General features: G+C 36.6%; 1 long non-coding RNA gene and 1 other non-coding gene across 2 annotated transcripts; both read left to right on the top strand.

Moving 5' to 3' along the window:
• The first annotated feature begins 3,721 nt into the window (after nt 1-3,721).
• On the top strand, nt 3,722-4,968 carry LOC137224477 (uncharacterized). Its single transcript, XR_010943356.1, has 3 exons — nt 3,722-3,924; nt 4,512-4,588; nt 4,725-4,968. It is a non-coding gene; the product is annotated as an uncharacterized lncRNA (long non-coding RNA).
• Nucleotides 4,969-7,283: 2,315 nt separating this feature from the next.
• Nucleotides 7,284-7,390, top strand: LOC137225645 (U6 spliceosomal RNA). Its single transcript, XR_010943951.1, has one exon. It is a non-coding gene; the product is annotated as a U6 spliceosomal RNA (small nuclear RNA).
• Nucleotides 7,391-26,922: the final 19,532 nt, after the last annotated feature.

The following is a 26,922-nucleotide window of genomic DNA, read 5'->3' as shown; positions in this document are numbered from 1 at the left end:
CTGTTCAGATTTTCTGATTCTTCTTATATTAGTTTTGGTAATTTGTGAAGCGAAATAAAGCACATCTTGAGCGGGAGAGGAAGAAGGAACGAGAAGGAAATGAAAAAGACAGGTACTCCTGTGATCCTTGGGAGGTGAGGTGTAAGGAGAGGTTAGAAGTATGAATTTGTTATCAAGTTAGTTATCTGCAGGTGGCACATATTCCTTGTGTACTGAGAAAAGACATGAAAAGTGCCTAATCTGAAATGAGTTAAAGTACTCCCAATGACTTAAGAGTTTAATAGCTTCTGCATCTCTGATTTCCAAGACTGAATTCAACAATTACAGGTCTTAAAAATAAAAATGGAATTTAATCTATAAAGAGAAGATCGTATAACTTGCAACAAAGCATAATGACTCTACAAACCATCTATCTCAGTAAAACTGTCAAAAAAGTTAATTTGCATGTCCACTTTCACTAAATTAAGTTGTGTTTTAACATTTTATATGCTCTTCATAAGTGTGAAGTTTTACTTTTAAATACTGGCCAAGTAAACCAAACCAAACCAAGTACATCTATTTTTTTTTTATAGATCTTTATTGGAGTATAATTGCTTCACAATACTGTGTTAGTTTCTGTTGCACAACAAAGCGAATCAGCCATATGCATACACGTGTCCCCATATCCCCGCCCTTTTGAGCCTCCCTTCCATCCTCCTTATCCCACCCCTCTAGGTCATTGCAAAGCACTGAGCCGATCTCCCTGTGCTATGCTGTTGCTTCCCACCAGCCAACTATTTTACATTCAGTAGTGTATATATGTCCATGCCGCTCTCTCACTTCGCCCCAGCTTCTCCCTCCCACCCCATGTCCTCAAGTCCATTCTCTATGTCTACCTCTTTATTCCTGCCCTGCAACTATGTTCATTAGTACCATGTTTTTTTGTTTGTTTTGTTTTCTTTTTTAGATTCCATATATATGCGTTAGCATACGGTGTTTGTTTTTCTCTTTCTGATTTACTTCACCCTGTATGACAGACTCTAAGTCCATCCACCTCACTACAGATAACTCAGTTTCGTTTCTTTTTATGGCTGAGTAATATTGCATTGTATGTATGTCTCACATCTTCTTAATCCATTCACATGTTGATGGACATTTAGGTTGGTTCCATGTCCTGCCTACTGTAAATAGTGCTGAAATGAACATTGTGCTACATGTATCTTTTTGAATTATGGTTTTCTCAGGGTATATGCCCAGTAGTGGGATTGCTGGATCATATGGTAGTTCTACTTTTAGTTTTATAAGGGTGCTCCATTCTGTTTTCCATAGTGGTTGTATCAATTTATATTCCCACCAACAGTGCAGAAGTGTTCCCTTTTCTCCACACCCTCTCCAGCATTTATTGTTTCTAGATTTTTTGATAATGGCCATTCTGACCGGTGTGAGGTGATACCTCGTTGTACTTTTGATTTGCATTTCTCTAATAATAGACCAATGGTACAGGATAGAATGCCCAGAGATAAACTCATGCACATATGGGCACCTAATTTACGACAAAGGAGGCAAGAACATACAGTGGAGAAAAGACAGTCTCTTCAATAAGTGGTGCTGGGAAAACTGGACAGCTACATGTAAAAGAATGAAATTAGAACACTACCTAACTCCACTTAATACCATACACAAAAATAAACTCCAAATGGATTAAAGGCTTAAATGTAAGACCAGACACTCTAAAACTCTTAGAGGAAAACAGGAAAAACACTCTTTGACATAAACCACAGAAAGATCTTTTCTGACCCACCTCCTAGAGTAATGGAAATAAAAACAAAAATAAACAAATGGAACTTAATTAAACTTAAAAGCTTTTGCACAGCAAAGGACATAAACAAGATGGAAAGACAGCTCTCAGAATGGGAGAAAATATTTGCAAATGAAACAACAGACAAAGGATTAATCTCCAAAATATACAAACAGCCCATGGAGCTCAATATCAAAAAAACAAACAATCCAGCTGAAAAATGGGTGGAAGACCTAAATAGACATTTCACCAAGGAAGACATACAGATGGCCAAGAGGCACATGAAAAGATGCTCAACAGTGTATCTTTTTTTTTTTTTTTTTGCGGTACGCGGGGCTCTCACTCTTGTGAGAGGCTCCTCTCCCGTTGCAGAGCACAGGCTCCGGACGCGCAGGCTCAGCGGCCATGGCTCACAGGCCCAGCCGCTCCGTGGCATGTGGGATCCTCCCAGAACGGGGCACGAACCCGTGTCCCCTGCATCGGCAGGCGGACTCTCAACCACTGCGCCACCAGGGAAGCCCAGTACATCTATTTTTAACAGGATTTGTCATATCTTAGAGTTCACCTGAATCCTACTAAGAATTATGGCAGAAGTGGGATGGGGAAGAGTGGCAATTTAGAAATTTGAGTGATGAGATCAAATAGAATATATTAGATTATATGTTAGTCCTGAAATTTGGATATAAACTTATGCAAAGGAAAAGTCACACATAAACATTTGTCATTTAAAAAAAAATTTCAAGTGCTCTGCAATGCTGTAAGTGTTATAGACATTTTTACAATCACAAAAGAAAATATGATAATGATCAAACAAATGGAAAATGCAAGTCTGGATCAATACGCAAAACTAATGGAAGCCATAAAGTTTTAGAGGAAGCATATATGACTGTCACAGTTTATTTGAACAGTATGTGTCTTGGCACCCAGAGGACAATCCTCCTAGTCTCCCCCGGCATCAAGGTTCCTAGCTCAAAAATCAGAATTCTTACTTGAATGAGAGTTTGACAGTTTTGTATTTATCAAAATGAATGAAATCTAAAGCGACTATGAAAGAATAGTTTGCATGTTCTCATTGAACAAACATTTGTAAATTGACCTCTGCGTATGTAAATTACCAAGTTGAGGGGTGGTAATAGGTTGGACAACTTTTATGCCAACTTAAAAATTCCCACCACCTTTTGGCTCTGGCTATCGCTGTGACAACCAGCAGTCTTCGGATATATCTTAACAGTTCCTCATTTCTTGCTTTTTGCCCTAGGGCTTCTCTTATGTCTCAATACAGGATGCTGTGGGAGCTGACGCAGCCTTTCTGGAACAGCTAGAGAGACAGGAGTCAGGGGATAAAAATCCCTCTCTCAAATGTCCTTAGACTGACAGTTCTGAGACATATTCTTAGTCTTCAGAAACTCTGCAGGGAAATTTAGTTCCGGTTGTTTATAGCAGAACCAAATCAATAATGCACCTTTGGATTAGTCTTCCTTTCCCAGTTTACTCTTGCAATTCCGCAACTCTCGTTCCCTAGGATCACTTCACACATGTAAGACTGTCTCAAGCTCTGCTTTTTGGGAGAACCAAAACTAAACATTATTTTAAAATGTGGAAGTTTCCCTTCCTACCACAACAAACTCATGTGCTATATATATTTTTAGTTTGGCTCAAGCACAAGAAATATTGTTAGTATTGTATCATGCAAAACAATTTTATGCAAAATAATCACTAACTGTGTCACAAAACTTGTTTTTAAAGCAAGTGGCAGAGTTGGAATTCAAAGTCAGATTTGCTTACATCATCCTTTATGTCTCAATAAGAGTAAGAGGGTGTGCTCAAATAAGGCAATCAAGGAGAGTTGGATAAAGACATGTTTACCAAGGTATAGGTAGGGTTAAGGAAGTCCAAAGAGGGATGGTAAACTGACCCTGGGGTGAGGAAGAGCAGAGAGCCATTTTTACTCCTGAACTGAAGAGGAGAGGGGAGGGAGTAATCAACAGAATGTGGAGATAGCAGCTCTATAGAGAGGGCTACCTTTCAACATCTGCCACTTTGAGGACAAGAAAGCAGCCAAGCCACTGCAACCTAGCAAGGAGGGATCTAGGGGAGCAAGTACCACACCACCCACTACAGACTGGAGAGACAAGTCCACTGGGAAAGTAAGTAAAATCCTGTCCAAGCCCTAATCCAGAGCTCCAATGGGATAAGAGATTGTGGTCAAAACAGACTGACTAGTGGGGAACAAATTCTGATCATTCTTGACCCACTAACCTGGAACAGGGATGGGCTACAAAGGACAGGGGAGTATTATGGAGGTCAGCAGCCGCTGACAAAGTCAAAGAGGGCTTTGCTACCTTATCCTTGGTGACGCTGATGAAATAGAAAAGAAAGTGGGACTAACAACAGACAGAGGAATAATTTAACAGTAATTAGAGTCTGGGGCCCCAGAGAACCACAGATAGAAGAAGACTCCCCTCCAGAGTAGAATCAAAACCTACTTGATTCTAAGAATGCAAAGAACTTCTCACACCTCCAAAATAGGGACAGGAGGGTACTGTCCCTGTTAAGATTGCTCAGGAGGATTTTTGAATTAACACAGAATAATGGTTGTTTTAGGTCTCCTATTCTTCCCCTTTCTGAATCAGAGCTTGTGGAGTGGTTTTTTTTGTCCCTGGTTTTAACACTGTGCAATGTGTGTGGAAGGGAACAGATAACTAGTTGTATTACTTATTGGCTGCTGGAACAGGAATCATGTTCAAATCTGAAGAAAAGGACAGCAAATCACCTGAAGATCCTGGACTTTGAGCAGTATACAGTGACGGAGTATGTCTCTGGGATATTTCTCAGGGTGGGGGTCAGCATGGAGAGAAGGAGAAAGTGGATATTTGGTGAGTACAATTATGGACTCTGGCACGACTGGCCCAATGCTGACCAATATTTGTGTTTTCTTTTTGCTTAGTCCACAGCTAGACTACATTTCCCAGTTTTACTACAGAGATTTGTGGCCAAACAATAGGTCTCATCAATAAATGTGAATAGGACTTCCCTGGTGGCGCAGTGGTTGAGAGTCCACCTGACGATGCAGGGGACACGGGTTCGTGCTTCGGTCCGGGAAGATCCCACATGCTGCGGAGTGGCTGGGCCCGTGAGCCACGGCCGCTGAGCCTGCGCGTCCGGAGCCTGTGCTCCGCAATGGGAGAGGCCACAGCAGTGAGAGGCCCGCGTACCGAAAAACATAAAAAATAAAAAAAAATAAATGTGAATGGATGTAATGACTGCCATCCCTGAGGAATAAAGAGCTTTTTCCACACATGCTCTCTTTTCTTTGCCTGAAGCCTGGATACAAAGATTGTGTGAAGGACTCTGAAGCCCTACGTAATCAGAGGGGTTTGAGTTTGAAAAACATTTTGCAGAATGTAAGTTAATTGGATATAAAGTGAGAAAGAAGGAGGTTTCTATTTTGGAAATTTACTGACTGAGGTTCTTTTTGTTGGTGGCAGTCAGCTTTATATGATTAATATAAAGAGAAAGCATTCAATTTAATGTTACATAAAATAAAATAATTAAAACACAATAAGTTAGAAGAAAATAAAGAAAACAAATCATTGCAGAAATTTTAAGATGTTTCTTTGAGATAAAAAAAGTAAAATGAAATGTTTATGACAAGGAGAGAAACTAAAAATAATAACAGGAATAAAAGGAGTACAGCTCTAGATGAAGCAGAGATTAACTATTAAGAAAACAAAATGAACAAATGTATGTGCCAATTTTGAAATTTTAAATAAATGAACAACTTCCTAGAGAAATGAAACTTACAAAAACTGGATCAAATCAAAAGAAGAAAATTGACATATTACTGTTAAATAATCACATGTACACATACACACTCTCACACACCCAGCTATTTTTCGAGTTGAAACATACCAAAGATTCAAGGGACAGAATTACAAAGTTTTCCAGAAAACTAAATATCAGAGATTGTTCCACAACTTTATGAGACCAGTATAACTTTAATGCCCAAACAAGATTTGGATATAACAAGAGAGGAAAAATAACAAGTTAATCTCATTTCTGAACATATATTCCAAAAAAAGAGAAAAACATATAAAGCAATATATTTTTAAAAACATTATGGCAAGATTGTGCTTATCCAGCAATGTACACTGAATTCAATTTGGAAAAAAAAATCATTACAAAAATATATTAAAGGGGAAAAACCATACAATAATCTCAGTATATTTAGAAATGTTTTGTTAAAATTTAATATTCATCAATGATGAATACCATGGTACACTAAGAAGGAGCTTAGGCTGAAAAAAGGAAACTACAAGATACTTTCCATAAATGTCTAAGATACAGTCTTTTCAAAACTAGGATTAAGGCAAAGATTAACACTTCTAGTCAATGTTGTAATGGGGCAGAGAAAAAAGAATAAAGATATGTGGACTAAAAGAGAAGAAAACCAGCATTTTAAGCACAAATGAAACACCATTTACATGGAAATCAAGAAAAAAACTATGTTTTTTGTAAATTGTTCAAATGATTAATAGAGTGAAGCAAGGTAGTTAGATATATGATAAAAATTCTGCTCCTGGGTATGTACCCCAAAGAAATTCTCAGAATACAAGGGTATGATATTAGGAATTACTGAAGCAGTATTCGTGTTGAGTGTTAGAGTATTGGAGACATCATGAGTCACTCATCCTTGAGAGTTGTAGATAGTAATGTAAGTGGAAAGACATGTGGGATATTATGAAACAACTGGAAGCAATTTATAGATGCAATATAGCAAAATTTGTGGAATGCAACTAATGTAGCACTGAAAGAGAAATTTGTAATCTTTAAATACTTGTATTAACAATGAATACAATTTTAAAATTAATACTCTAAGCTTTTACCTTTAGAAGCTAGAAACCCAAATATAAGAGGAAAAAAATAATAAAAAGTGGAAGCCAGTGAAATAGAAAGTAAACTAACAAAAAAGAGAACACATTCACATGTTAATAATTTGAAAAGATCATCAGTTTGGATAAAACCATAGTTCTGTAGATCAAGACGAAAGAGAAAAACCACAAACTATCAATATTAGGAATGAAAGAGAGAATAGCCCTACTGATCTTACAAACATTAAAACACGATAAGGCAATTTTGTTAATAACTCTGTGCCAATACGTTTGACAATTTAGATGGAAATTTTTTAAAATAAATTTATTTATTTATTTACTTTTGGCCACGTTGGGTTTTCGTTGCTGTGTGCAGGCTTTCTCTAGTTGCAGAGAGAGGGGGCTACTCTTGTGGCATGCTGACTCAGTAGTTGTGGCTTATAGGCTCTAGAGCACAGGCTCAGTAGTTGTGGTGCATTGTCTCAGTTGTTCCACGACATGTGGGATCTTCCCGGACCAGGGCTCGAACCCGTGTCCCCTACATTAGCAGGTGGATTCTTAACCACTGAGCCACAGGGAAGTCCCCTTAGATGGAAAATTTATTGAAAGACACAAACTATCAAAACATACCCACAGTGCTCACTTCAGCAGCACATATACTAAAATTGGAACGATACAGAGAAGATTAGCATGGCCCCTGCACAAGGATGACACGCAAATTCGTGAAGCGTTCCATATTTTTGCAGCTCTATTTACAATAGCCAGGAGATGGAAACAACTTAAGTGTCCATCATCAGATGAATGGATAAAGAAGATGTGGCACATATATACAATGGAATATTACTCAGCCATAAAAAGAAACGAAATTGAGCTATTTGTAATGAGGTGGATGGACCTAGAGTCTGTCATACAGAGTGAAGTAAGTCAGAAAGAGAAAGACAAACACCGTATGCTAACACATATATATGGAATTTAAGAAAAAAAAAATGTCATGAAGAACCTAGGGGTAAGACAGGAATAAAGACACAGACCTACTAGAGAATGGACTTAAGGATACGGGGAAGGGGAAGGGGAAGCTGTGACAAAGTGAGAGAGTGGCATGGACATATATATACTACCAAACGTAAAATAGATAGCTAGTGGGAAGCAGCCGCATAGCACAGGGAGATCAGCTCGGTGCTTTGTGACCACCTAGAAGGGTGGGATAGGGAGGGTGGGAGGGAGGGAGATGCAAGAGGGAAGAGATATGGGAAAATATGTATATGTATAACTGATTCACTTTATTATAAAGCAGAAACTAACACACCATTGTAAAGCAATTATACTCCAATAAAGATGTAAAAAAAATACCCACAAAGAAATAGAAAATCTTGATAAGCACGTATCTATTAAACAATGTGAATTCATTGCTGCAAACCTACCCACCATCAAAACTCAAGGTGCAGATAGTTACGGTGATGAATTCTATTAAATATTTGGGAAAACGGTAATACCATTATTACATAAACTCTTTCAGAAAACAGAAGGGAAGTATCTTTCAACTTTTTTTTGAAGCCAGAATAATCCTAATACCAAAACAAGACAAGCACATTAAAAGACAGTTTAATTTATAGACCAATATAATTCATGGGCATAGATCCAAATATCCTTAACAAATTTTAGCAGAGAGAATTCAGAAATACATCAAAGAAATCAGAAGAGTTGCTTTTTGGGATGTTACTATGGAGAGGATGCTAGGAAGCCACATAAGCAAACCTTCTAGAGGGATGGAAATGTTCCATATCTTAGGTGTGTGGGTTATCTAGATGTATGCATTTGTCAGAACTCGTTGAACTCTATACTTAAGATCAGTGTATTTATTATAAAAGAAAAAATAGTAATTTACAATGGAGAAATCTGGCAGACACCTCCTTAACCAAGTTATCAATATTAACATCACCAGTAAGAAGATATAGTGATACCATGCACTGAGAACATAACATCATTTCTGTGTATTATCTTTTTAAATGTATAATCTCAATCTAAGGATGAGTAAACATAGACAAACCTAAATTGAGAAACATTTTGCAAAATGACAGACTAGAACTCATCCAAAATGCCATCATAAAAGACAAGGAAAGTAGGAGAAAGGGAGGAACTGCCACAGATTAGAGGAGAGTAAGGAGACACAACAGCTAAGTGCAATATAAGAACTGAAATTTGATCCTGGAAAAGAAAAAAGAACATTAGGCAAAAGACTGGTTAAATTTGAGAAAGGTTTGCATTTAATTAATAGCAGCATAACAATGTTAATTCCTGGTTTTGACAATTGTACTATGTTATTGAAGATGTTATCATAGGTGGGGGAGGGAGGAATAAATTAGGAGTTTGGGATTAACGTATATACACTACTATATATAAGATAGATAATCAACAAGGACGTGCTGTATAGCAGAGGGAACTCTACTCAGTATTCTGAAATAACCTATATGGGAAAAGAATCTGAAAAAGAATGTATATATATAAAACTGAATCACTTTGCTGTACACCTGAAACTAACACAGCATTGTAAATCAACTCGACACCAATAAATTTTTTTTTTTTTTTTTTTTTTTTTTTTTGCGGTACGCGGGCCTCTCACTGTTGTGGCCTCTCCTGTTGCGGAGCACAGGCTCCGGACGCGCAGGCTCAGCGGCCGTGGCTCACGGGCCCAGCCGCTCCGCGGCATGTGGGATCTTCCCAAACCGGCGCACGAACCTGTGCCCCCTGCATCGGCAGGCGGACTCTCAACCACTGCGCCACCAGGGAAGCCCTACACCAATAAAATTTTTTAAAAAATTTTAAAAAGATGTTACCATAGGAAACTGGTTGAAACTTACACATTAACTCTGTACTATTATTTCAACTTTTCTGCAAGTCTAAGATTATTTCAAAACAAAAAGTTTAAAACAATTAGTATATATTGAAAAGCTATACAGGAAGAAAGGATACAGGAGACCCATGGGAAAAAAATGCACAGATGAAAAATAGATCTATGAATAAAGGAGAACCTGATATATAAAAACAGTATCATTTAGATCAGTGGAGAAGGGATGAAAAATTCAAAACAATAATTTGCCCACATGCCTTTTAAGTGTGATCCAGAGCCCACAGCCCAACTAACTTGTCTATTGGATTCTCATATTCTAGGCCACTAGTCACCTGCCTTAATCACCCCAGGGTCGGGTACCAGAAAACTAGAGACCCCAGAGCCAATGGAATTATTCAAACTACTCAATCTTAAAAATGTTTAACCTGCCTTGCCTGTTCCTTCCCATGGAAACCACAGTAAAGTTGACATCCGTAAGTATAACAAACTATATTTTCAATGACAGTTATCTCTGTTAGCCTTACCATTTCTAAATAATAATAAAACCTATTTTAAAACAACATGATACTATTATACATACATGCATTCTCCAGCTTAATTCCTACATGCAGACTCTGAGGAAAGTAATGAAATCCACTCTATATTTCATAAATAAAGAAATAGGAGCTTATAGAGACGAAGTAACTTCCCCAGAATTACAGAGCAGATAAGAGGCAAGAATCCAAGAATTAAACTCAGATCTACATAAAGTTAAATTTCACATTCATTATTTAGGGAATATGAATGAGATTTGCCCAAAAATTGTACCAGTGCTCTTTTAGTTTAGGAGTTAAAGGATACATCAGCTCTCAATGACATTTATGTAATGTCATCAAAGTTTAAAGATATCCCTCCATAATTTTGCTGTTTCCACTCTTTTTATGCTTAGTCTCTGGAATCACTGTTGCTTTTTCCTTGTTATCTGTATCTTTTCAAGGGTATTTTCATGGAGAGTTAAAGGGGGGTGGTTCTCAGATTCCATTACTCTTTATAATCCCTGTGAGTCAGTTCTTTACTTTTAAAATTTGGTTAATATGCCTGTGTTAGAATACACATGCACATCTAAATTAATTTCGCAGATCTTTAGTCTCCTAGCTCAGAACCCAAGAAAGGGGTTATGCACAGTCATTTGATCCATACCTTGACGTCACTAGCTGGAAGGATTTAGATTATTTGTGGCCAAAAATCAGAGAGCTATGTTAAGTCAACCTTCTGATATGCAGGCTATTATGACCTGAATTAACTGCACAATCACTCACCACATCACTGAGAAGGGACAATAAGACATTGCCTGTCTCCAAACACGATGCAGGATACATGACACCATTTAAGAACTATTCTTTCAAAAACAAACAAAACATCTAATCCCAAATTTTAGCATATCTGTAGGGCCAATAATTAGTATATTAATAATACTAAGGGACTTCCCTGGTGGTGCAGTGATAAAGAATCTGCCTGCCAGTTCAGGGGACACGGGTTCGGGCCCTTGTCCGGGAAGATCCCATATGCCGCTGAGCAACTAAGCCCGTGTGCCACAACTATGGAGACTGAGCTCTAGAGCCCACGAGCCACAACTAGTGAGCCCACATGCCACAACTACTGAAGCCCGTGTGCCTAGAGCCCGTGCTCCACAACAAGAGAAGCCACTGCAGTGAGAAGCCCACACACCGCAATGAAGAGTAGCCCCCACTCACTGCAACTAGAGAAAGCCCGCACCCCAACGAAGACCTAATGCAGCCATTAAAAAAAAGAATACTAAGGATAGAGAAACAAATAAATCAACATCACAAAACAAACAGCAAAGAAAATTTAGAATGTTGGAAGTATTAGAGGGCACGTGATCTGTTGTCTTTAGCAGATCAACAATATGTAATAGTATGGCTGTTTTAGATAAAAAGAGATGTAAGCAACATAACCACCTGGCAAGTGTGGACCTTACTTGGTTCCTATTTGAAAAAAATTAATTGTAAAAACATATTTCAAGACAATTGGAGAAATTTGGTTATATAGGAAAATATCCAGATAATTTTTTAAGGATATAAATACTGACTGCTACAGGGGTGAAATAACAAAGTCGGGGTTTTGTTTTAAAATAATTAAGACAAAAAAAAAGTATAGGTGGAACAAATGTATTAAAATGTATTATAGATGCTTTATAATATATGATAATACAGTGCCATTCAAATATTCAAATGTCAATAAAATGACCTTCAAATATTAATTGAAATAAATATCAGTGTGAAAGAAATAGAATGAATAAAATGAAGAGTGCTGTCTACCTTAAACTCATTTCTTTTTCAGAACATTTCTCCAACTTTAGGAAATATCAGATCTCTAAATTCCCTATGTCTTGTGTTCTATAATTATTTAATTTCAGTACCCTAAGAGGATTTCTGAAGGTTTTCACAAACAAATGGGTAATATTTTTTCAAAGAATTTAGTGAAAAATTGTACAGAGTGATGTACAGAAAATAAACCCCAGATTTGCCTCCTTTGGCATTTGTAGCTAAGGATCATAAAGTCTTATTGTTCTAACCTCATTGTGGAGATCAACTAATGAGTGGAAGGGATAAATGATAAGCTTCAGGCTCCAAGGATAGAGAACTGATAAAATTTAAGTGTTCTTTTTAGTATAGTTATCCTAGAATGTAAGGGATATATGAAAGTGGACATATGTGTACTTGATAGACAGTGATTTATAATAGAATAAGGCTTTCCAGTAAGAAGGAATATCCTTAAAAAAAATCTAGGCAAGTAGATTATCCACATGTACTTGGAAGAATAGCTTTAGTTGCACAGGGGGTTCATATAAGGAAGCAGGAAATAATAATTTAGAAAAACATGGCATGGCCATATGGGGCAAGCCTCAATTTTTTCTTAAGAAACGTGTATAATCCCCAATGTAGAAACGCCATGGATTCCCTGGAAAGAAAATAGAGGTGATGCTCGCCATAATATGAATTTGAAATTGGACTTGGTAATTAACCACAAGCAACAAGAAAAAAGTGAAGTTGAAATGACTCTAAGATTTTGAGGTAATCACAACAGCAACAAAAATCATAGCTTGCACCTAACTTTAAAAAAGAATAGCTTTCCTCCATTTACTTATCAAACATTATTGTGCTAAACAACCTCTGCTTTGAAATGTAAATATTGATGATATTTTATACTTTTCTTCTGTACTAAATAGTGGGAAAGAAAAAACAAGGCAGTTCATGTTTTCTTGCTGTTTTCTTTCTTGGGTTTTTTTTTTTAGTCAGAGGTTTTCCAAATAATTTTTGAAGTATGTAAAAATCCTGAAATATCACCTATCCAGATCTGGGTTCAGACATAGAAGATAGTTTTATTTCTTCCAATAATGACAAAAACAACACTAAATATTATGTTCATTTCTGTCCCTAATCTGGTATATGTCTTAAACAAAACTACTTAAAATCTGTGAGATTCACTTACTTCTATGGGGCTAATAATGGCTTAAGTTTATTTAAGGAATAAATGAGAATTTATATATACACTGGCACAAGTCTAAGTAGCTTAGAGTCCAAACCAGAGTAGGTATAGCCTTCCAACCCACAGTAGATACTGTGCTAATGATAGAAGTGATGAAGTTGTAAAAGGGAGGTCAATGTGAGAAAATGTAAATGAAGTCAAAATTAGGCAAGTGGACTTTTCCTTCAGAAACCAAGCAAAGAGCAAGACAGCTTTTGTACTAATAATCAAGAAAGATTTGCTGAACACTCTCCTCTACCAGGAATGAAAATAAAACAATTTTAAAGGGCATGAGTGGCAGAAATGCAATTCATTAAATGAAAGTAGCATCAATGTAATGAACTGGAAAAGAGAAAGAAAGTAAAAAGGAGAAAGACTATGGAGTATCAGCAAGAATAGGATGACGAGAATTATTTTACACAATTCTCTAGGAAGGCCAGGAATTCCATATTCAATAGATCTATCTGTAAACTCTATTCCCTCTCCCTACAAGACCAAACTTGAATGAGGAGGAAAAAAAACAAAAAACAAAACTTAACTGAAATCTGTGAAACTCTTAATGTGAGTTTTCCATTACAGATTTCCTGAAATTTCACCTGCTTGTCCACTTGGACATCAGGGCCTTTTCACAGAAAGAAAGACCAGAGACTAAACTCATTTGCAATGACTTCTGGCTTTTCCATTAACTATTGAGAACTATCACTAAAGAAAACAAACTTGATATTCAAGGAAGTCCATGATTATTCTCCAGTATGTGTTTCAGGAGGCATGTTCTCAGCTAACCCAAGCTCTTTCTTCTGAACCTTCTTTCCAATGAAAAAGGCAGCTCACTTACACTGCAAATCTGAATAATCTATTTGTTTAAAAACATCTGGGGCCTCAAGCATCATAGTTAATGATTTTAAATGGCAAGCCAGAGTTCTTGCAAATCAAAATATCGTGAGGGTACAACACATTTGGGCTAATAATTTGGAGACGTTTTGGCCCTGCATTTATATGAGTATCTGAACAATGATTGCTTAATCTTCACAAATTTTTATCAATGGCTGAGAAATAATTGTAGAATACAGATGAACAGTACTCACACAATTAGTAGCTGTATCATGTTAGCAAGTGATCTAAACTCTCAGGGCTTTAATTGAATTGTCTTTAAAATGAAGACAGTTTACATTGTTGAAACTTTAATGCAATAGTTCCAAACAAAATTCCTTCCGTATTTATATGTCATATTTGGATTTATATATTACCATTCACTTAGTTCAGAAGAGGAAGCTAGAGAAGAGATATGTAAAAATAAATTTTTTGCATTAATAATATTATGGTATGTAAATTGGAGTGAGAGCTGGATGTTATCATGTCAAAAAGAGAAAACTGTTGATTAGAAGTTATTTTGCTCACTCTCTTTGTCTTTTTTTTTGTGCTATGTGGGCCTCCCACTGCTGCGGCCTCTCCCGTTGCAGAGCGCAGGCTCCGGACGCGCAGGCCCAGGGGCCACGGCTCACGGGCCCAGCCGCTCCGTGGCATGCGGGATCCTCCCGGACCCGGGCACGAACCCGCGTCCCCTGCATCGGCAGGTGGACTCCCAACCACTGCGCCACCAGGGAAGCCCTCTTTGTCTTTTTTGAGAGGGTTAATGACAGACATTAGCTTGCTCCAGGCCACGTAGCTGATAGCAGAGATCAGGGATTCAAACTTAGAATCCAGTGGTCTTCCCACTTCTGAATTAAGTTTTTTAACTCGGTCTTTAATTCAATCATCTAAGATGGTATCTTTTATCTGTAGCATCTCTGGCAGGGGTTACTGTGTTTGTCCTCAATTATTAATAGAACTTCAGGGTCTGCTGCTTACATATCATTCCTGGTTTCTCTTCATTTTATCTCTGATACCTGTGAAAATAATCATACTGCCCAAAATTTATTTAGAAAGTATTTTAATTTCATAATTAAATGCTCCACATAATTGCTCTACGAGGAAGGCAAGGAAGATATTATCACTCCTGTTTCACTGAAGTTAAATGATTTTCCCCATGTTGCAGAGAGACCAAGTTTCCTGTTTCTAATTCTAGAGTGATTTCCAACACCCCGAACAGCTGCAGGGACACCAAGATGGATGACCTGCTTCCACCAACCTGACACGTAACCTCTCTACCACCACAAACGGGCAAAAATTACAAAAAAGTTGGCAGCCTGAAACATATAGCCCCTTCTCTAAAGAACATAAACATAATTATATAATAAATTACACACTCACTTAAAAATCTCATTAAGGTGTTTTGAAATAATTTTACTATTTCCAAATAATGTCAGGTATAGCAGAGGATGGGGAAGGAGAGAGGTGATAAGCTATTGGGTTCTCAGTCAGACAAATTCATCATAGAAGAACCAAATATAACTCTTTCCCCTTTGGGAGCTCCTTATCTATCAAATGATGCTAATTCAACTTGACTAATAACTTCATTCTCAAAGTTTGTTGGTGAAGAATGGTAGTCCTCATGAAAGAGAGTCAGAAAGGACACTGGCTGCTGCTTTATACTCACTAAGTATGTTGTTTAACTTATTTAGCAGATAAGTAAGGCTATTCAAGTTAATTCATATCTCAGAACTCTAATTTTATTTTCTAAATGCATTAAGATTTGTGATAGATTTTACTTTATTTAAAAAAAAATACTAAAAGTATATTCCTAACAATCAGTTTAAAACTTGAAAGTATATGTTGCCTTGTAAAAAGAATTTCACTTTTCTATTCATTTTTATTATTATTCCAGAAAGACTGTATCTGTATTTATTGTGGAACCAAAATTGTCAGGGGCTTCTCTTTCATATACTTTAATCTTCTCTGCTCGTTCCCTTATGAGCTACATGGTTACTTCTGCACAAACATTGAAATAAAGTGAAAAGATAATTTTGGTAAAGAAAAAGAATATAACTGCACACAATCTGCCAGACCTCCTTGATTTTAATGTGAGAGTTATTATGGATTAGGTTTTTCTAAGGTAGTGCCCTCCTACATAGTTCACTGGCAGGAGAAGTTATAAAACAAAACGAAATCAATTTCCTTGAAGATGCCATTTATTATGAATATGAGACACCTTGAGGTTGAGTCATCCTGTTTTAATCTCAGTGTACTTTTGATTTTTATTGTATTAATTTGGAAATATCATGATATTAGAGTGGTTCAATAGATCCCTGACCCTTCTTGGTGAGCATCTAACAAATTCTCATTAGAAGAATAAATGAATGAATGAATAAATCAATGGCTGAATAAAATCTTTACAATTATTTTTCTTTGAAGAAAAAAGTAACTTCTTACTCTGAGGGGAAAAATTCATATAATGTTTATTGTTCTGTGTTTTTCTTGTTATTATTTTTGCTTTTCCAAAAAAATAAGAATACAAGTTACGTCATAGGTCCAGAGGTCTGAATTTATTCTAGGAATAGACTCTAAAAGCATTTTAGTTTTTCTCTTCTTTATTTCTCAAGTTAGTAAAACTTACAATCTACTGTTTAAAGTCAATCTGATACATTTTAGTAGTGTCAAAGAACATACAGAGCAAAGGCCCAAAAGGCACATAGAACTACATAGTTCATCTCTGGGACCTATGACAACGTGGGAAAACATAGTTTAAAACAGTGCCTTGTTTCTGACAAGAAGAATTAGAAGCAAATTCTCCCCACACAAGCTCACCTGCATCATCATCATCTGTTTGGAAGAAAAGCATCTCCTGAGGAAAAAAGAGAGATTGAACTCTGACAGCCTGAACCATCTCTGTGCCGTACCTACCACCATAGAGTTTCAAGGATATTCACACATGACTGATGTGCTGGGGCAGCCCTGAAAAAGAACAAAGGGAAGGTGGAACAGAGCACAGGGAAGTCTCGGTAAAGGAAAAAGGCCACAGCTAGTCAGCACTAAGTAGAAAGATCAAAGGAGTATTGGTTTTGCATTTAGGAGAGTACTCATAGAGAAAAGAATTCTGTCCCAGACACATTTGCAGCATATATGTTTCCTGAAGAATGATAGCTGTGTATGTAATTTGAAAGACCTATACCACTGAGAGTTGTAACACATCAATGCTCAAGCACTTGCCTGAGCTTTGCTGGGAGACACTTAGGCAGGCAAACTGCTGAAATGTTCCCCTCCTGTCACCAGAGCAACATTGGCTTCAGCAAACTGATAAGTGCGCTGAGAAGCAGAAGTCAGCATGAGGGGCATTGCACAAGCAGAACTCCTGGAATCACATGTGGGCAATTGATCTGTGCTTGAAGCCCAGCTGCTGAACTCATGGTCATCAGAGGAGGTGAGTTCCTGATTCACTGGCAGGTACAACTAACAGTGCGAAATGACCAAGACTTACATAAACATTCTTGAGTTTCATGGAACATGTACTAAGGAGAAGTCTGTGGAATACTGGATTTCTTATAAGTAAACCATACAAAACCTCAGAGTCATAGTAAAGTGGGCATTAATATACATGGGGCAGCATTAGTACTTGTGAAGCATGATTCATTCGGATTATATAGAGATATTAAGAGAAAATGGGAAATGGCAAAGAAGAGTTATTATATCTTGGCCATATAAAAAGACTTTAGGTGCAGTTGGCACTGAACCAAGGACACGCCCCCCTCAAAAAAAGAAAACATTTAACTGACAGGCAGAGGTGAAGGAGACATATTTAGGCTGAAGTCTTAAATAAGCAAAGACATAGAAAAGAAAAGTGGAAAGGGTATTTGTCAATGTCCAGAAACATTTGTGATTATCACAACTGGTGGGGTGGGGTGGGAGAGTGTGATCTTGGTATCTACTGAATAGAGGCCAGGGATGTTGCTAAAAATCCTTCAGTGCATAGGACAGTCTCCAACAATAATAAGTATCTGATCCAGAATGTCAGTAGTGCTGAAGTTGGGAAACCTTGTCCTAATGCATTCCCTTCCACTGGTATAATAAAATATGCTAGCTCATCAATGGGGCAGTTTTAATAGTTGCACTTTTACTATATACCAGGGCTCTCTGTGCACCACCTACCACCAGTGATGAGGGCATTATTGTGAGCTGGGTGATGAGTCCTCACCATCTAGCTTTAAGGTCCCATACTGGTGTCTACTTTTTCTGACCACTTCTGCTACCAAATGTTGCAGCCTGGGTTCCCTGGGAAGCATACTCTGACGTATGGGGCATAGAGAGATTAGTGTGCAAGAAGTTTATTAGGGAGTGTTCTTGAGATCAACCCCTGTGGAAGGGAAGGAAAGGAAGCAGGATTGGGCTGAGAGAGAAGCTAAACTCTGACAGTATCAACAGAGGTTTCAGCCCAAATGCTTAAAGTTTTGAAATTGAGATTAATGTTCAGAGCTGTCCTGAGATGAGGTGAGGGGAGAGGACTTTCATACTGCATGTAATTAGTTATTGGAAACACACTACTGGAGGAAGAGCACATGACCTTGGACCAGGTGACTCTTTTCAGACTAGAAAACCTCTTTAAGGAGTTAACAGCTGAAGATTTTCTTCTGACAGTATTTCCAGAAGTTGGAGGAGTGAGTTCCGTTTCCTTGAAGGGAGATTTAGGTTGTAAATCCCTGTATCAGTGACTGTAGACTTTGTCCTAGGTACGTTATTAAAAGGTGTTCTTTTCCTGTAAGTTTGTTTAAAGATAATTAAAAACATTAAAATAACAACTTTTGTTTGCTTCCTCAGTCTTCTTTTTCCTTTCCTAAATGCGATTCATTCAATACTGAATTCCTGCATTATGTTTACTCTTCTCTCTCTTGCTAAGGGGAGGGAGGGACCCATCTGAAAATTCCAACCATGTCTGATTAATCTCAAACTTATATTTCCATCTGTGATATCGTGAGCTCTTAAAACCCTCGGAATTTCCTAAATAATGGAACTGATCAAGGTGTCTTTTTTCATGTCAGATCTTTAGACTCCCACCTAAGAATGAGCGCTGGTTGCCAGGAGAACAAACCATATGATTAAAGGGTTGAAACTTTCAGTCTCACCCCACCCACACCTCCATCTCCAGAGAAGGGAGAGAGGCTGAAGATTGAGTTCAGTTGCCAATGGCCAATGATTTAATCAATCATGCTTATATAGGGACGCCTGAATAAAACCCCACAAGGACAGGGTTCCGAGAGCTTCCAGGTTAGAGAACACATAGAGATTGGGGAGAGTGGGGCCTGGAGAGGGTATGGAAGTGCCGCACTTTTTCTCCATACTTTGTCCTATGCATCTTGTCCATTTGGCTGTTCCTGAGTTATATTCTTTTATAATGAACGGGTGATATAATAACATGTTACTCTGAGTTCTGTGCACTGCTCTAGCAAATTAATTGAACTCAAGGCAGGAGTCTTGGGAACCTCGGATTTACAGCTAGTTGGTCAGAAGTATAGGTAACCACCTGAACTTGCCACTGACATCTGAAGTTTGGGGCAGGGGGTAGAGGGGCAGGTGGCAGTCTTGTAGAACTGAACCCTTAACCTGTGGAATCTGATGTGATCTCCGGGTAGTGTCAGAATTTAGTTAAATTTTGGGATACCCAGCTAGTGTTCTGAGGATTGCTTGTTGGGTGGGGAAGTACTCCCACCCACTAACCCTCCTGCCCCTCAACACACTGAAGTTTGTACCAGAACCAATTTACTACCTTTGAACACTCTCCTATATCTCCAACTGCACTGAATCTTTCTATACTAGTGAAAGAATGCAAGAAAAGGCAGCCCCGGATATTTAGAAGCTTGCCCGGCACTCACAACCAGCCATGTTATTCTATTAAATATAAACAATTTTACTTATCATAAACCCCAGAGAAGGTTACATTCAGACCATGATAAAATGAGAAAAAGTATGGTTATTTCATAATTATGTATAAGCACAAACAAAAGTAAGGTGACTGGGCCACCCACAAATACCAAATTTCCTCTTTCTTGGCCTAAATGAATAACTGCTGTTTCTTTACCAATCACAATTTTATCATCATTCTAGTCTCTTTTCTATATAGATATGACTTATTAAGGTACAATAAAAGAACTGCTCTTCTTACTAAAAATCCCCACTTCTTCCTACCCTCTCCCAAGTCTTCCTCCAAATCAAAGCCTAAATCCTATATTTTAAGAATTTTTTCCACTACCCTCTTAAGTCAAACCATGATTCCTCATGGTTGTATTCTCCTTCATTGTGATAAGTAATAGAACCAACTTGTTCAATACAAGTATGTTCCTAGTGGTCTTTGGCTGAAGAGCAATGACGATGGATAGTTTGCTTATGCCCACTGATGCCAAAACCTAAATTGCTAATATAAGTCCTTAAGAAGAGGGACCTTTTTATGTCAGAAAGACCACTGAAATTAGATTCAGAAAATCTGGCTTTAGATTCCAGGAATATATCCATAAAACCAAAAATACTAACTTGAATAGATATCTTCACACTTATGTTCATAGCAACATTATTTACATTATCCAAGACATGGAAAAAACACAAGTGTCCACTGATAGGTGAATGGATAAAGAAGTTGTGATATGTATGTGTGTGTGTGTGTGTGTATATATATATATATATATATACACACATATATATGTATATACTCACACAATGGAATATTATTCAGCTATAAAAAATGAGGAAATCCTACTGTACAACAGCGGTTGTATGCATATGTTCAAAAGGAATCATTTCCCTATTTGTTCATGTTTCTGAGTTTAGAACAACAAAATGAATGTAACAACTTTAGAGAATCTTTGGATAACTTTATCCTTTACCATCCTCTTCTCAATTTTATAGTTGGTAAACTTTCTGAATATGTTGAAAAAATTGAGCTTAGCAGTCTACCACTGATTCCCTTCTAGAAAGAAATGTCTTGAAGTTTAATGTGTATTTCAGATTCTTCTCTATTCTAGTAAATGAATAGATATCTAATGTGAAGGCTTGGAAATGTGTACCACATAAAATGGCTGGAAAAATTTAACAATGAAATAAGAGCTAGAGAACTCTCCATAAAGAGAGAAAGTTACATGGCTGGCATTTCATCATATTCTTTTCCTTCTATCTTGACTATTTTTCTTGAGTTCAACTTTGGCATTTGCTGAGAGAATCATGTAATTTACATTGACTCTCCTGTTCCCCTCCACAGCTAATTCTATCTGATACAGTAATATGACTTTTATTTTCCAGAGAAGCAAGAAGTAGCTTAGAAGTTTCCCTCTTAACTTCCACTGCTTGTTTTCTCAGAATGTGAAATGTATTGTGCATACAGGAAAGATTAAACTGCATTAGAGTTGGCTGCCCTTATTATTTTCTTAAAAACAAAAGAACACTTGAATGTTCCATATCCTTCTAACTTTCCAGATGTTTTACTACTGTCTTCCTTTCTTTCTTCTTTTATGTTACTTCTTATGAACTCATCAAAATAGTAAACAGGAACTTACCCCAAATGATCTTTCTTATATACTTTTAGACCATCAATTAATATTTGCTGCTGTTATTTTTAACCTACTATGCGTCTGAAGGTTGTGCAGTTGGATCTAGATGGATTAGTAGTTCCTAAATCTGGCTGCATCAATATAGGGTGAAGCCTAAAATGTTTTAAGCTCCCAAAGTCCTTTTGATGTGGAGAAAGTCATAGGAACCAACAGACCAGAGGACTTTTAGGTTCCTTTCCAACTCTGAGATTTTATGATCCTAAACTCTCAGCCTATGGCAGGGTTCATTTTAAAATGTAAAATTATTCTTTACTGTGATATACCAGTTTATGACTTCTCTTTCAATGGGGGATTGCATAGTTTCCTGGGCATCACAATGTTTTGAAACAGATACCTCAAAGTGCTTATGATGTATATGTTTTAAAATACTAACTGGAACACAGTTCTGAGTTTAATAGTCACTATATCTTGTTCATGCTGTGATGGTTCATTTTAACAAATACTTTCACAGTTCAAGCTCCTTGTATTCAAGGGATTACAAGGGATGGAGATTGGGGATAATTTAAAAGAGACAAAAATCATAAATTTAAGATAATTATTTTATGTTTTTGAGAATGCTCAGATATCCTAATCCAGCCACTGAAAGTCAACCTTTGCCTAAATTTAATTTGTCTCTTTACAATGGTTATTTCATTCTTATTAAAACCTATGCAATTAGACATTTGAAAAGCTTTTCAAAGTAAAATTTAGTTCTGTATGGAAACCACCCTTAATCTCCTTTGGGACGTGATTTCTCACTCAAAACTTCAGCATGAAAGTGTACCATACTCCATACTCTCTTTTGACATGCTTACCTCATTACCTTGCTCTACTGGTACTGGTGGGCCTGACTTGCCTTCCTTCGACAGAATCTATTCTTTAAAAAAGGCACAATCTCAATATTTAATCCCTTGGTTCAGTTAAACTAAAGCAGGAGCCAGGTTCTCATCTGTATCTGAGTTCTGTGAATAATTTCCTGTGACGCTCTCAGAAGTTCATTCAATACATCAGTCAAGGCTCTTTTGTCTTGCAAGCAGCAGAGATTTAATACGACTAACTTAAGCTGAAAAAGGAAATGACAAAATATTTGGTAGCTCCAAGAAAACTGGAAATCTAGTTTTAGAGACTATGAGACCAAAAGAAGCCTGAAGTCATGTCACAGAATGTTTCTCACGAATATACTGTGAGAAAGCACAGATTCTAACACCATCAGTACTCAATTTATTTCCACTAGGACACCTCCCTTGCAAGAATGGATTCCTCATCTTTCTCATAGAATTAGTTTCAGAGTACAGACTTGGATCAATACATGAGGTCCTGTGCTCATACTTTAATCTCTTTAATAAGGAAGCCTGAGGAAATCCGTATTTGGGATTTTTTTGGCTTCCACAGCAGGAGAAGTTTCTACTTTCTGAGAGGGAAGGTTTCCCAGACATAGGAAAGGAGATATGATTTTGGGTGGCAAAAAAACCCCTACTTTAGACATCCGCCTTAACTGTCCAAATTTAACATACTTCGTTTTTTCAAAACAAAAATACTGCATCCACCATAGTGTGTCTATACCTTATGCAACAATACACTTCTGCTTTATCATCTAAATTCTATTTTCAGTTAGGATACTTTTGGGTATGAGTAACAAAAAACTCAATTGGCATAAACCATAGGAATTTATAAATTTATAGAACAATAATTTTGGAGAATAAGCTGTTTGTTAATTCAGTAACACAATGATACAATGTAGAGGAGAGAGGGAGAGAGGGAGGAGGAAGGAGAACAGTTTTACCTTCCTTATCTCCTTATCTCTTATTATTGGGAGAAAATTATTTTCCAGAACATTCCAACAGGCTTTCTTGTGTAAATCATTGACCAAGACCATGTCTTCTGCATGTGTCTAAATTAATCACTGGCAAAGGAAATGGGATTACAATGATTGGTTTAGACCTCTGGGGCAGTAGAGGGTTCATCTTTCCTGAGCATATTGTTATTTGATAAATGTAAACAAAAAAATAAATAAACCAGAGTTCTGAAAGGTAGAATTGCTTCTTTGTAGGCAGTTTCTGCCACAATTGACATTTCAGTTTTTACAGTTTCTTAAATTATAAAAGAAATATCTGGCTTAAATTATCTCTAAATTTTCTTAAATGCTAATTTAAGCAGGCTAATTAAGAAAAATACGTGAATATTCTCTTTAAAGGTCATGAATATATAATGAGGGAGGTAGAGGGAGATAGATTTATAACTCCAATTCAAGGCAGAATGAATTACATACTTTATAGAGACACTAGTTGTAATGGGATCACACTGAAGTGATATATTAATTGCTTGTATGTAGTAATTACTCAATACATATGGACTAAAGTGAAAATTTATAGACATAATATATTTCCATTAAGTGTATAGTATGAAAATCTAATAAGACACTAAAAATTACTGACTTCATTAGGATTAAAGGATATTTTTATGTTTTCCATATTTTGCATTTATAAAATAACAGATGACAAAAAGGATTTTTTTTTTGCCACAAGTATTTTTCTTAAAGTTTACATTCACACACTCAAGAAAATCTAACCCATGTTGCAGACTGTTCACAATAAATTTACACTTATAGTGGTATATTATATTATACATTTGAGTATCTAATTATTCTAAGACTTTGGTTTTATTTCAAAATAATAACTTTATTCCTAAGAAATTTGTAAAAGACTTTAGAGTTTACAAACTGCTTTCTCATTCACTAATTCATGTACTTTTAAAACTACATTGTAAGGCTGATAAGCTGATAGTTGTTTTTTTTTTTATTAATTTTTTATTAGAGAGGACACAAGCAAACAAAACCTAAGGTCAAATAACTAGTAACTAACAGAGTTCAGTGATTAGAACTCAGGTCCATTGACTCCTCACTGTGCCACCTAATTTGTTTTTTTTTTCAAAAGAAAACAACTTTCAATACCAAAGGCTTCAATTTGATTAAAAATTCATAAATAGCTGCAGTTGGATGGGACTTTTTCTTTCCTTGTACTGTGTCCAAAAAATCAGTTATCTATGTTTCACTTTAAAAATAGGGTAACTTAGTAGAATAATTTTCCTTAAAGGGAGTGTTAAATCAGTTAAAATTATGGTTAACAAAATATAATCTCTAAAACTCACCAAGGTGATTACTGGGTTGACACTGTAGTATGAAGGAAGATAACTTGGACTGATTGGTAGAAGAATGAGGTTCACACCAGAGTCCTTCCACTGACCACGTGGAAGTCATTTTCTTTCTAGTGTTAGACAAGGAGTATAGCGTTAGATAGATTGTTGTCATGTTAGACAAGATTGTCTTTAAGGTTCTTTATAGCTTTCATAGCTGTTTCCATAGATATAAATTAAATAAAAGAAATCAAAGATTCATAGAATATTGAAACCAGAAGGGACTTTCCAGATAATTTATTCCAATCATTATTTTAGAGATAAAGATACCTTTGTCTGGAGAGGGAAAGTGACTGATCCATAGTCACATAGAAAATTAGCATGCTTTATTCATCTATTTATAGCTGGCAGAAGTAGCTCAGTTTCTTAGTAGGTGTTACTTGTTCTTCTCTCTAGACTAGGCACATATCTTAGATAAACAGAAGTTATTAGCCTAGTGGTAAGTGTTTATTACTAGGAATAGGGCCATAGGTTTTACTTCAAAGCAACTAACCAACTGTATGGCCTTTGACAAATCACTTATTTGTCTTGACTTCAACTTCCTCATCTGTAAAAGAAAACACTGGAATAGATTAGGCACACATATGATAAGAATTTTTATGAGAATTCCATTTATTCATCTATTTATTTAAGAAGCATTTATTGAGTGTCCAGTATATGCCTGGATTGTTCTTGGCTCTGTTCTGGGTATTGGGTTTGCAAAAGCAAGCAAAGTACACACGTTCTCAATCCTGGGAAGATGCAATCTCCTCTGAAAGGAGGAAATTTTTTTTCAAAAAAAGATAAAGAAATAAATAGATAAATTCAGAGTGTAATGCTAGACATTTTAAGGGGCATCAAAACGCGTGGGTCAAAGATTTGTGACTCATGAAGATTTAAAAGCTACTAGAGGGCTTCCCTGGTGGTGCAGTGGTTACGAATCTGCCTGCCAATGCAGGAGACATGGGTTCAAGCCCTGGTCTGGGAAGATCCCACATGCCATGGAGCAACGAAGCCCATGTGCCACAACTACAGAGCTTGTGCTCTAGAGCCCTCAAGCCACAACTACTGAGCCTGCATACCACAACTACTGAAGCCCACTCACCTAGAGCCCGTGCTCTGCAACAAGAGAAACCACCACAATGAGAAGCTCATGCACCACAATGAAGAGTAGCCCCTGCTCGCTGCAACTAAAGAAAGCCCATGCGCGGCAACGAAGACCCAATGCAGCCAAAATTAAAATAAAAAAGAAATAAATTTATTTAAAAAAAAAAAGCTACTAGAGAACAGAAGCTCAAAGGAGGTTCTACATTGCTTTTATAGAATATTGTATTGCAGGAACCTAGCATATGCCTGCAAATAATAAGTACCAAACAAAAGATTAGCAAGTGAATAAATGGAAGAAAAAATAATATTTGAAATGTTTATGATCACAGTTGTTCTTCCTATATTTAAGATTCCTTTTATAAAGGAAGTAAGCTGTTGAATTTGTGGTTTGAAAGCATTAGTTAAACTTTAAAAAGGATAGCTTTACTGCTTGAGAAGTAGACCTGGAGAAGTAGAAATAAAGGACAGTTTTTTATGTTCTTATTTTACATCCATATCTATCTCTATATTTTATTCATCTCTTTCATCAGAAATATTGATGTTTCGGGAAAGGTTATTTGCCTTGAATTTGTTCCATGCCATTTTGTTTTGTCTTGGCAGAGGGATGAGTGCCTTCTGATGATAAAAATATTAACTAAATGCAAGAATGAATCTCTCACTCAAAGACCATGATATTAACACTTCAGGAAATTTGTCATGCATATTTGCAAGGCAAGACATATTTTTTTCCTTTGTGATAACTGGAATTGCTATAAATAGAGGAAATATCCTTCACTGTGAGATTATAAAAGTTTTGTATATTTGAAAGTTTAAAGTAGAGGAATAAAGTATAATAAAAGGGGAAAAATAAGCACATAACCATACTCATTCTTGTGCAAATTATAAACCACAAAAGAAAAGATCAAGTATCTCATAAATAGGGGAAATCTCAGAGATTTGCCCTTGATATTTACTATTTATTAATTAATACTTTGAAGCATGTAAACTAAGATATATATGTATATGTGTATCTATCTATCTATATTCCTAAAGCGCTACACCTTTTATGCTTTTGTTAAGCCACAAATTTTCCTTAAGCCATGAATTTGAAGGAATTTAAGTTTCATAATTAGAATTTCTCAAAGTACACACTGTTGGTTCAAAAATTCAGGAGTTCACACACGAAATCTGAAAGTA

Source organism: Pseudorca crassidens, chromosome 5 (genome assembly GCF_039906515.1).
Source record: "Pseudorca crassidens isolate mPseCra1 chromosome 5, mPseCra1.hap1, whole genome shotgun sequence".
NCBI lineage: Eukaryota > Metazoa > Chordata > Mammalia > Artiodactyla > Delphinidae > Pseudorca > Pseudorca crassidens.
The sequence above is the reverse complement of the archived record's forward strand: the minus strand, read 5'-3'. Positions and strand labels throughout refer to the sequence as shown.